A 12355-nucleotide genomic window follows, 5' to 3' on the forward strand; every position below is an offset into this window, starting at 1 on the left:
CTGACTAGACCCAATCTGAATCTGACTAGACCCAATCTGAATCTGATTAGACCCAATCTGAATCTGATTAGACCCAATCTGAATCTGACTAGACCCAATCTGAATCTGATTAGACCCAATCTGAATCTGACTAGACCCAATCTGAATCTGATTAGACCCAATCTGAATCTGATTAGACCCAATCTGAATCTGATTAGACCCAATCTGAATCTGACTAGACCCAATCTGAATCTGATTAGACCCAATCTGAATCTGATTAGACCGAATCTGAATCTGACTAGACCCAATCTGAATCTGATTAGACCCAATCTGAATCTGATTAGACCCAATCTGAATCTGACTAGACCCAATCTGAATCTGATTAGACCCAATCTGAATCTGACTAGACCCAATCTGAATCTGATTAGACCCAATCTGAATCCGACTAGACCCAATCTGAATCTGACTAGACCCAATCTGAATCTGATTAGACCCAATCTGAATCTGATTAGACCCAATCTGAATCTGATTAGACCCAATCTGAATCTGATTAGACCCAATCTGAATCTGACTAGACCCAATCTGAATCTGATTAGACCCAATCTGAATCTAACTAGACCCAATCTGAATCTGATTAGACCCAATCTGAATCTGACTAGACCCAATCTGAATCTGATTAGACCCAATCTGAATCTGATTAGACCCAATCTGAATCTGATTAGACCCAATCTGAATCTGATTAGACCGAATCTGAATCTGATTAGACCCAATCTGAATCTGACTAGACCCAATCTGAATCTGATTAGACCCAATCTGAATCTGACTAGACCCAATCTGAATCTGATTAGACCCAATCTGAATCTGACTAGGCCCAATCTGAATCTGACTTGACCCAATCTGAATCTGACGAGACCCAATCTGAATCTGATTAGACCCAATCTGAATCTGATTAGACCCAATCTGAATCTGACTAGACCCAATCTGAATCTGATTAGACCCAATCTGAATCTGACTAGACCCAATCTGAATCTGACTAGACCCAATCTGAATCTGACTAGACCCAATCTGAATCTGATTAGACCCAATCTGAATCTGATTAGACCCAATCTGAATCTGACTAGACCCAATCTGAATCTGATTAGACCCAATCTGAATCTGATTAGACCCAATCTGAATCTGATTAGACCCAATCTGAATCTGATTAGACCCAATCTGAATCTGACTAGACCCAATCTGAATCTGATTAGACCCAATCTGAATCTGACTAGACCCAATCTGAATCTGATTAGACCCAATCTGAATCTGACTAGACCAATTCTGAATCTGATTAGACCCAATCTGAATCTGACTACACCCAATCTGAATCTGACTAGACCCAATCTGAATCTGATTAGACCCAATCTGAATCTGATTAGACCCAATCTGAATCTGACTAGACCCAATCTGAATCTGATTAGACCCAATCTGAATCTGATTAGACCCAATCTGAATCTGATTAGACCCAATCTGAATCTGTCTAGACCCAATCTGAATCTGATTAGACCCAATCTGAATCTGACTAGACCCAATCTGAATCTGACTAGACCCAATCTGAATCTGATTAGACCCAATCTGAATCTGATTAGACCCAATCTGAATCTGACTAGACCCAATCTGAATCTGATTAGACCCAATCTGAATATGATTAGACCCAATCTGAATCTGATTAGACCCAATCTGAATCTGACTAGACCCAATCTGAATCTGATTAGACCCAATCTGAATCTGATTAGACCCAATCTGAATCTGACTAGACCCAATCTGAATCTGATTAGACCCAATATGAATCTGATTAGACCCAATCTGAATCTGATTAGACCCAATCTGAATCTGATTAGACCCAATCTGAATCTGACTAGACCCAATCTGAATCTGATTAGACCCAATCTGAATATGATTAGACCCAATCTGAATCTGATTAGACCCAATCTGAATCTGACTAGACCCAATCTGAATCTGATTAGACCCAATCTGAATCTGACTAGACCCAATCTGAATCTGACTAGACCCAATCTGAATCTGATTAGACCCAATCTGAATCTGATTAGACCCAATCTGAATCTGATTAGACCCAATCAGAATCTGATTAGACCCAATCTGAATCTGACTAGACCCAATCTGAATCTAATTAGACCCAATCTGAATCTGACTAGACCCAATCTGAATCTGATTAGACCCAATCTGAATCTGACTAGACCCAATCTGAATCTGATTAGACCCAATCTGAATCTGACTAGACCCAATCTGAATCTGATTAGACCCAATCTGAATCTGACTAGACCCAATCTGAATCTGACTAGACCCAATCTGAATCTGATTAGACCCAATCTGAATCTGATTAGACCCAATCTGAATCTGACTAGACCTAATCTGAATCTGATTAGACCCAATATGAATCTGATTAGACCCAATCTGAATCTGATTAGACCCTATCTGAATCTGACTAGACCCAATCTGAATCTGATTAGACCCAATCTGAATCTGATTAGACCCAATCTGAATCTGACTAGACCCAATCTGAATCTGACTAGACCCAATCTGAATCTGATTAGACCCAATCTGAATCTGATTAGACCCAATCTGAATCTGACTAGACTCAATCTGAATCTGATTAGACCCAATCTGAATCTGACTAGACCCAATCTGAATCTGACTAGACCCAATCTGAATCTGATTAGACCCAATCTGAATCTGATTAGACCCAATCTGAATCTGATTAGACCCAATCTGAATCTGATTAGACCCAAACTGAATCTGACTAGACCCAATCTGAATCTGATTAGACCCAATCTGAATCTGATTAGACCCAATCTGAATCTGACTAGACCCAATCTGAATCTGATTAGACCCAATCTGAATCTGACTAGACCCAATCTGAATCTGATTAGACCCAATCTGAATCTGACTAGACCCAATCTGAATCTGATTAGACCCAATCTGAATCTGACTAGACCCAATCTGAATCTGACTAGACCCAATCTGAATCTGATTAGACCCAATCTGAATCTGACTAGACCCAATCTGAATCTGATTAGACCCAATCTGAATCTGACTAGACCCAATCTGAATCTGATTAGACCCAATCTGAGTCTGACTAGACCCAATCTGAATCTGACTAGACCCAATCTGAATCTGATTAGACCCAATCTGAATCTGATTAGACCCAATCTGAATCTGACTAGACCCAATCTGAATCTGATTAGACCCAATCTGAATCTGATTAGACCCAATCTGAATCTGACTAGACCCAATCTGAATCTGATTAGACCCAATCTGAATCTGATTAGACCCAATCTGAATCTGACTAGACCCAATCTGAATCTGATTAGACCCAATCTGAATCTGACTAGACCCAATCTGAATCTGATTAGACCCAATCTGAATCTGACTAGACCCAATCTGAATCTGATTAGACCCAATCTGAATCTGACTAGACCCAATCTGAATCTGATTAGACCCAATCTGAGTCTGACTAGACCCAATCTGAATCTGACTAGACCCAATCTGAATCTGATTAGACCCAATCTGAATCTGATTAGACCCAATCTGAATCTGACTAGACCCAATCTGAATCTGATTAGACCCAATCTGAATCTGACTAGACCCAATCTGAATCTGACTAGACCCAATCTGAATCTGATTAGACCCAATCTGAATCTGATTAGACCCAATCTGAATCTGATTAGACCCAATCTGAATCTGATTAGACCCAAACTGAATCTGACTAGACCCAATCTGAATCTGATTAGACCCAATCTGAATCTGATTAGACCCAATCTGAATCTGACTAGACCCAATCTGAATCTGATTAGACCCAATCTGAATCTGACTAGACCCAATCTGAATCTGATTAGACCCAATCTGAATCTGACTAGACCCAATCTGAATCTGATTAGACCCAATCTGAATCTGACTAGACCCAATCTGAATCTGACTAGACCCAATCTGAATCTGATTAGACCCAATCTGAATCTGACTAGACCCAATCTGAATCTGATTAGACCCAATCTGAATCTGACTAGACCCAATCTGAATCTGATTAGACCCAATCTGAGTCTGACTAGACCCAATCTGAATCTGACTAGCCCCAATCTGAATCTGATTAGACCCAATCTGAATCTGATTAGACCCAATCTGAATCTGACTAGACCCAATCTGAATCTGATTAGACCCAATCTGAATCTGATTAGACCCAATCTGAATCTGACTAGACCCAATCTGAATCTGACTAGACCCAATCTGAATCTGATTAGACCCAATCTGAATCTGATTAGACCCAATCTGAATCTGACTAGACCCAATCTGAATCTGATTAGACCCAATCTGAATCTGATTAGACCCAATCTGAATCTGATTAGACCCAATCTGAATCTGACTAGACCCAATCTGAATCTGATTAGACCCAATCTGAATCTGATTAGACCCAATCTGAATCTGACTAGACCCAATCTGAATCTGACTAGACCCAATCTGAATCTGATTAGACCCAATCTGAATCTGATTAGACCCAATCTGAATCTGACTAGACCCAATCTGAATCTGATTAGACCGAATCTGAATCTGACTAGCCCTAATCTGAATCTGACTAGACCCAATCTGAATCTGATTAGACCCAATCTGAATCTGACTAGACCCAATCTGAATCTGATTAGACCCAATCTGAATCTGACTAGACCCAATCTGAATCTGATTAGACCCAATCTGAATCTGACTAGACCCAATCTGAATCTGACTAGACCCAATCTGAATCGGATTAGACCCAATCTGAATCTGATTAGACCCAATCTGAATCTGACTAGACCAAATCTGAATCTGATTAGACCCAATCTGAATCTGACTAGAACCAATCTGAATCTGACTAGACCCAATCTGAATCTGATTAGACCCAATCTGAATCTGACTAGACCCAATCTGAATCTGATTAGACCCAATCTGAATCTGATTAGACCCAATCTGAATCTGATTAGACCCAATCTGAATCTGATTAGACCCAATCTGAATCTGACTAGACCCAATCTGAATCTGATTAGACCCAATCTGAATCTGACTAGACCCAATCTGAATCTGATTAGACCCAATCTGAATCTGATTAGACCCAATCTGAATCTGACTAGACCCAATCTGAATCTGATTAGACCCACTCTGAATCTGACTAGACCCAATCTGAATCTGACTAGACCCAATCTGAATCTGATTAGACCCAATCTGAATCTGACTAGACCCAATCTGAATCTGATTAGACCCAATCTGAATCTGACTAGACCCAATCTGAATCTGATTAGACCCAATCTGAGTCTGACTAGACCCAATCTGAATCTGACTAGACCCAATCTGAATCTGATTAGACCCAATCTGAATCTGATTAGACCCAATCTGAATCTGACTAGACCCAATCTGAATCTGATTAGACCCAATCTGAATCTGATTAGACCCAATCTGAATCTGATTAGACCCAATCTGAATCTGACTAGACCCAATCTGAATCTGATTAGACCCAATCTGAATCTGACTAGACCCAATCTGAATCTGATTAGACCCAATCTGAATCTGACTAGACCCAATCTGAATCTGATTAGACCCAATCTGAATCTGATTAGACCCAATCTGAAGTTGTCCCTGATCAGACTAGCATCCTGCGCTCAAAGTCAATTCTGATCAGACAGACCATTTTCTGGTCATTGTCGTCTCTGATCAGACTATTCTGCACTCGAAGACGTTTCTGGTCAAAGTCACGTGCGTTCTTGACAGTGCCACGCCTTTGTTATATCGTTGTGCTCTTGATTGAGTCTGATAAGGGGTCATTTCGGTCTGGGACATATTCTTAAAAAAGGACAAATAAATGAAAGAGGAAGCAATGTTTCAAAGTGTTCAAATTCTGGTTGTGTCTGTAAAGGATTGAAAAGGATTGTAAAGGATTGTCTGTAAAGATCGAGTAACTGAAAAAACTCCACAATTTGCTTTAGAAACGATGCCGAATTTCAGATTGAACTGCTCTTTTACAAACCAAATTATTTCATTGGTTTTTGTTTTGGTCAGCTGTATTTGCTTGTTTAGCTTTTTTTTACTTCTAAATGATTTGTCAAAAACTTTGGCATTAATTTGACTTTTTAGCTCAAAGTTGACTAACGTTATAATCGGACGCTAATTTATTTCATTTGAGACGTGAATTAAGGATCCTTGGACATAATTCTTCAAAAATTATGCTTCTTCACATGTTTCCTTAAATTTCAAAAGTTTTGTTCTCGACTTTTCTAATTTCTTTTTTTTCTCCTACTTTCACAATAAAAATTTTCAATGAATTCATTTTCAAAAGTTTTTTGTGAAAGTAATTTCTTCATAAAAATTTTTCAGCAGTGAGTTTCCAAAAATTCAGAAAAGTGAAAAGTGATTGTGTTACGGCTGATATTAGTAGTGAACAACTTTAAAATATTTTTACGCACCTTCTGGTTTGTTTAAAGCTTTAGAAACTTTTCTTGACTGTAATTTCCTTAGGATTTTCGCAAAACTTTTAGGAGTAAGTTCAATTTCATAACTCAAAAGTCAAACATCTTGACTTCAATAACACGAATGTCCGTTCTGTTAACTTGTACAGCAGATGACATTTAAAAGTGGTAATTAAACAGTACATAAACGATATTTGCGACTCGAGGGAGTATCCCATTGAAACACTTCATGTGTTCAAAAAGCAAATTATAAAGTATATATAAACTTAACAGCACTTCGTCAATTAAAATGCTAGGAAGTTAAAATTTCAAATATAACAATATGGCGTCAGAATTGGAGATCCAACAATGATTACACAAATGTTTCTGACTTAATGTCTGGCATTTAAAACACATTTCAAACTTGATTCATTGGTCAAATATCAAACGAATTTTGTTCATAACAGAAAATAAAGAATGAATGCTCTCACATATCAAAAGCAAACATGATCCAAAGACTGCTCGTGACATTTAGAATACATGAATATACAATAGGAAAAGAACTAAAAAAATCATGGACAAAAATTAGGTTAAAAGTTGAAGAAGATCCGTTGGGCTTCAGTTGAAAAACTTTCAAAAAACAGACATTACGAGTAGCAACAAATGATACCATTTTAGCTGGGTTTTGTGCCAATCCCCCTTTTAGGGTCCTAACTTCAAGAATCTAAAAGCTAGAGCGTTCAAAAAAATACGGCAATTTCTCAAGGTAACCCGATTTTTGGTAACAAAAACTGTGACCTAAAGCTAAAAACTACCACAAAAGAGAGCACAGTGCTGAAGTGTTACAATACATATTAGACATGTACACCAGTGACCTTGAAGGTCATTTACCAAGGTTAAACATGAATTTTTTCATCGATTTTGGGAAAATTTGTGCAAAATGGATCGCTCTTGACCCTTTTCTGAGGTCGTTAATAGATGAGAAAAGCAAGAATATAGCATATCTATAAACTTATTCCAAATCGAACTGATAAATTGTTATGAAACAAAAAATATCAATTTTTGACCACAACAGGTTGATTGACGAAAATTTCTAACACTTGTCAAATTTGACCAAACTTTGCCATGAAGAAGCTTTTTTTCTATGATTAAAAGTTCAGTTACTGTTGACATTTTGGTGGTCGCAAATAGCAGTGGAAATGTAACTTATGCTACATTCAATAAATGCTGTCAAGGCGTAGCTGCGGCCAAAAATTAGGCCAGGCGTAGTATGGCAATATACTATCACACCAAGTTCTTGTGGACCCGGCGAACAATGGCGCCAGTGAAGCAAGCAGATTAAAGTCCGACGCACAACAATTCGTCACAGATAGTTAGAAGAAACTGAATGTAAAAAAATCAAAAGCTATAATTTCGAATTTTGTCCTGTTGTGTAATTGAGGATGTGATTTTCGTTTCGGTATATGAGGTTTTGCATTTCACTTGAAATGACAAAATTGTTGGAGACTTTGCGACATTACTTGCCAAAAAATTGTTGTTTTTTTCAATACCTCAGAAAAACGTTAACGATCTTCCATTTTTAAATTGTATTTCTATTTGAAAATAAGTGACATTCAGATCAGATAATGGTGAAAAAAATGGAACACCAAAATATTTTAAATATTTTTTTGTGCCAGATAAAAAACAAAGAGTGCGAATATGAATCTTTAAAGGCAAAACAAAATTAACTATACTTACTTACCATTTGATATTAGCCATCTTAGCATTGATGTGTTTTGTGAAAAAAATTGAGGGCAAGTTTTTGCACTAGTTTAGGCTTAAAAAACAGATGTGCTCAAAAGTATATCATGGCTTAAAAACTTATTGATTTCTCAATTAGAACTCATGTAAGTTGTTTCAAAATTAGTTTTTTATTGTGATTGTTTGTGCTGACAACAGTCCTCGGATAATTGTTACTTTAATGCTGCTATGAATTAGTGACTGTACCCCAGTCAAGACCAGGTGGTTGTCTTGCAAGATTCTGCCAAAATCTTGCAAAAACTGCACATCTTGCAATATTTGCCAGAATTGTTACATTGCAAGTTTCTTGCAAGTTCGTTCAGGTCGCGCTTTCCTCTGATTGGCTCTCGTTCATGCAACACATTTCATTTTGAATTTTCATCAAGAATCAGTTGCGTGTTTTTTAAGAAAAATAATAAATTTAAATAGATTTTAATTCAGGAAATATGAGTTATCTGAAGAAAAGAAATTAAAATCTGCCTTTGAGAACTGATAACACATAATAATTTAATCTTAAAAGCTATTTACATTCAATTTTATCTAGATTTACGGAACTACACGTCTAGATTACCTTTTCTGATGAAAAAATTTTGCGATATTATTCTTGGAATCTTAAACAGCTTCTTTTCATTCAATTCAGCTCCTTACGACTAAGTTTTCTTGCCAATGCCCGAAATATGTAACTATTCACTTTTTGCCATTTTTTTGAGCTTTGAAGGATTTCAGAAGAGCTTTCGCACAAATCTCTTGCTGTCAGAATTACTCGCATTAATCAATTCAGGTTCATCGTGTAGGATTTTGTGCAAAAAATTGATAATTTAAAGAATTTTGACAGAGAAATGATTATCTTGCAAGATTCTGGCAGAAAAATTGCTATTTTGCAAGATTATGGCAGAAAAATTGTTGTCTTGCAAGATTCTGGAAAAAATCTGGCAAGAATATGCATATTCTTGCAAGAATCCGGCAGAATCTGCCAGAATCTTGCAAGATAGTCATTCGATTTGGACCCGGGTAAGCTATGATACTAATTGATAATAAAGACAAAGTCCCAGCATTCGCCTTCGCGTTGAAACAAATTTTCCTTGAGGGGATATCAGTGAGAAAGTTAATCAAAGTTTGAGACAACTATTTGAGGTAACAATATTGCTCAATCGCTTACAACCATAATCTGCAAAATTATGGACAAAAAGTGTTTTAATTGCGAGTATATATACGCTTTCTGAAAAGGGCTATTTATGAAGTTGTTAGAGCGGAACTCGGACAAAAATTGAGCGAGTTGTGAGTACATCTAGAGCAGTCAAACAGCAACGCCTTGAAGATCTGAACGCCTGAAGTATAACAACTGCTAATTTTTATGTTTTTATCTTTACGAAAAAACTTGGATACGATAAAGCACACGGCTTGGAGATCTCCCTGCCTTCTTTGATATTATTCAGATTTGTATTTGATTAGACGTTCATTTGTTTTGACCATCCCACTCTCAGCCCAGCTAATGGGAGAGGAGAATTGCCACATTGTCTTTCATTGATTACAATATTGAAGTAATATAAGCAACATACAGTCGTTTCACTGATAAACAATTTGTTATCAGTTAGAAAATTGAGTATTTGAGAAATATTTAGTTTGATATTTGTGAAATTTGAGTGTAACAGTTATCCTCCGCCCCTAAAAACAATATTCACATTTTTTTTTTCAACTTCATAATTTTCTTACTTATTTGAAATGTAATTTGAATATCCTTGGTTTTCTATTATATTTTGTGCTGGTTAAACTGAATACAAGCAAATAAATAGCTATGATCTGGTGTGAGTGAATTTTGTCTTCTAAACATGCGAAGGTTTAACTTTCCCACTTGTGTACTCTCTTCACCATCTGTTCACAAATTTAACCAATTGAAAACCCCTGAAAAAACTTGCGTTTTCATTTCACGTGGTGGATATTTAGTAGTCAAAAGAATTAACTTTCCCATTTCATCGTTATTATTTATTGGAAGCGGAAACTACATACATTAACTTTGAATTTTAACCTAATTTCTACTCGTTCACGTGCGCCTCAAATATGGAGACCTGTCGCGTCGCCGTGGGCAACAAATAAACAACAGAGTGTTTTATTGATTTTTCAACCATCAAAATCGTGGTTAGTACATACAGCTAGAAGGTGGTTAGTAGATGGTTAGTAAATTTGCTATATCCTTGTGTGTTGCAACAACAAAGCCACTGATCAACTTTGTTCCTACTAACACATTTATTACCATGCGGTTAGTACTGTTTAGTACCAGTTTAGTTACATTAGTAGTTGGTTGTGTATTTACTGGCAGAATTGGTTATACTAGCTCATCAGAGGCAAGATTATAAATTGTGGGTGCGCTACTATAGTAAAATACCCGCAGTGCATGTGCGCTGAGTGATCAAAAAGAGCTGACCAATTTTAATCCCTGTTTATCAAACCGGATATTGATTTAGATTAAATCAATCAATGAAGATTTTTCAGCTTTGTTCCTTTTTATTATTATTATTCTTGATTGAAATGTGCCGCTTGCAGCTATATGTGGTGTTCCTACCAAAACTAGCCTGCCTCTGACTACAGCCTAGGTAATTTTTTATCACAGCGCCGAAATTTTTGCTATATAAACATTTTCTAGACCTAAGAATTTCTAGACCTAATAAACATTTTCTAGTCAAAGAACTTTTCGGTTGGTAATTGATAGTTGCGTGGCTTGAGAATAGTTGATTGGCCGATCGTAATTTTTGAAAAATTATAGCAACAGAAAATTTCAGGACTGGGTTACGGAGTTACCTGTGTCATATAAGTCTGAAAAAAATTAAATGGGACTCCGTTTTCGTTTTTGATTGTTTTCGATGTTTAATGAGAGCTCACCCAGGCTTAGGGCTCGACTTATGAAAAGACTTTTAAAGTCTAGTAGGGGGAGGAAATATTGACTATAATTACACGGTCGAGCTTCCTAGTTAAAGTCGAGCTAATATCTTTTCATGGGTCGAGCTTAAGTCTTTTCATAACGAAGAAAGTCCAGCTAAGGTCTTTTCATGGGTCCACAATTAGTCATTTCATGACCAACAAAGTCGAGTAAAGGTCTTTTCATGGGTCCACCATTAGTCTTTTCATGGGTCTGTTATTTCATTCAAAATTTTTCGTTTTTTCTGCTCCTGTACATAAAGAAGCAGAGCCGGAGCAAGACTAAATAGCTTTGCACCAGAGGAGTTCAACTTAAGAAACAGTTGGAAAACTGCCAAAAGCCTTAAGATCTTCATCAAATCGTAAGATAAAGAGTTATGGCAGCTCGAGTATATTACCACATTACTTGGTTCAATGAAACCAGCTAGCTTAGGTGTATTGGTCCTAGTCCCATTAGCCATGACAAAGTTTCGGCGTTATTCAGTTCGTTTTCACCTAAAAAATTATGAACTATCTTTTTCCAAAATAATGCAGGTTTTTGAGGGATTAGTGGTTCTTCTGATTCGTAAAAAATGAAGGAGCATACACGCTGACTACTTTATATACAGTATTGCACGGACACTTTTTTAATGGCAAAAAGGCAGATTTATGAAAAGACAAATGATGGGCCCATGAAAAATCTCTAACTGGACTTTGTTTGCAAACATTGTGTCGAGCTTAAGTCCAGCACAAATATTGGGTTGATCTAAAGTCTTTTGTAAATTTTTGGGTCCAGCTGAAGTCTTTTGCAAAAAATCTGACTCAAGCTAAAGTCCAGAATGTCTTAATGTCCAGCTAAAATCTTTTAATAGCTCACATGAGTCGAGTATGGTCTTTTCACAGTACATTTGAGTCGAGTATTGTCCTTTCCTAAATCTGTATGTAGACCTGGGCAATAATTTCGTGCATGCTAACTTTGGTAATCCGGAAAAAAAGAAAAGTTAACCAACTTAAGAAAGGTCGTTTGATTTAATTTCACCCCTGCTGCGAACAGCGTGTCTTATTGTTCCAATTTTTTTTTCAAAATAAGAGAATATATATATATATATATATATATATATATATATATATATATGTATATATACACTGGTCCGGCATTATTTTTTTCTGTCAAACTTTCACTTTTTGGTTGCGTATCGTACAGATAAAAAGAAAAACATCTTTTTGTAGCCCTTAGAGGCTAG

At 36.8% G+C, this 12355-nt stretch overlaps 1 protein-coding gene across 2 annotated transcripts in view; it reads left to right on the top strand.

The window, feature by feature from the left end:
- The window catches only part of LOC142342323 (uncharacterized), a 45571-nt gene that overhangs the window by 13636 nt on the left and 19580 nt on the right, over positions 1-12355 (top strand). The window contains exon 1 of one of the 2 annotated variants that reach the window (XM_075393618.1): positions 10068-10355. The exons of the other annotated variant lie outside the window; for it this stretch is intronic. The gene's annotated coding sequence lies outside the window, so the exon portion shown is untranslated. Of the gene's footprint in view, positions 1-10067; positions 10356-12355 lie in introns of those variants that run through there. 2 annotated transcript variants of the gene reach the window in all.

Source organism: Convolutriloba macropyga, chromosome 7 (assembly GCF_964194025.1).
Source record: "Convolutriloba macropyga chromosome 7, txConMacr16.3, whole genome shotgun sequence".
Taxonomy (NCBI): domain Eukaryota; kingdom Metazoa; phylum Xenacoelomorpha; order Acoela; family Convolutidae; genus Convolutriloba; species Convolutriloba macropyga.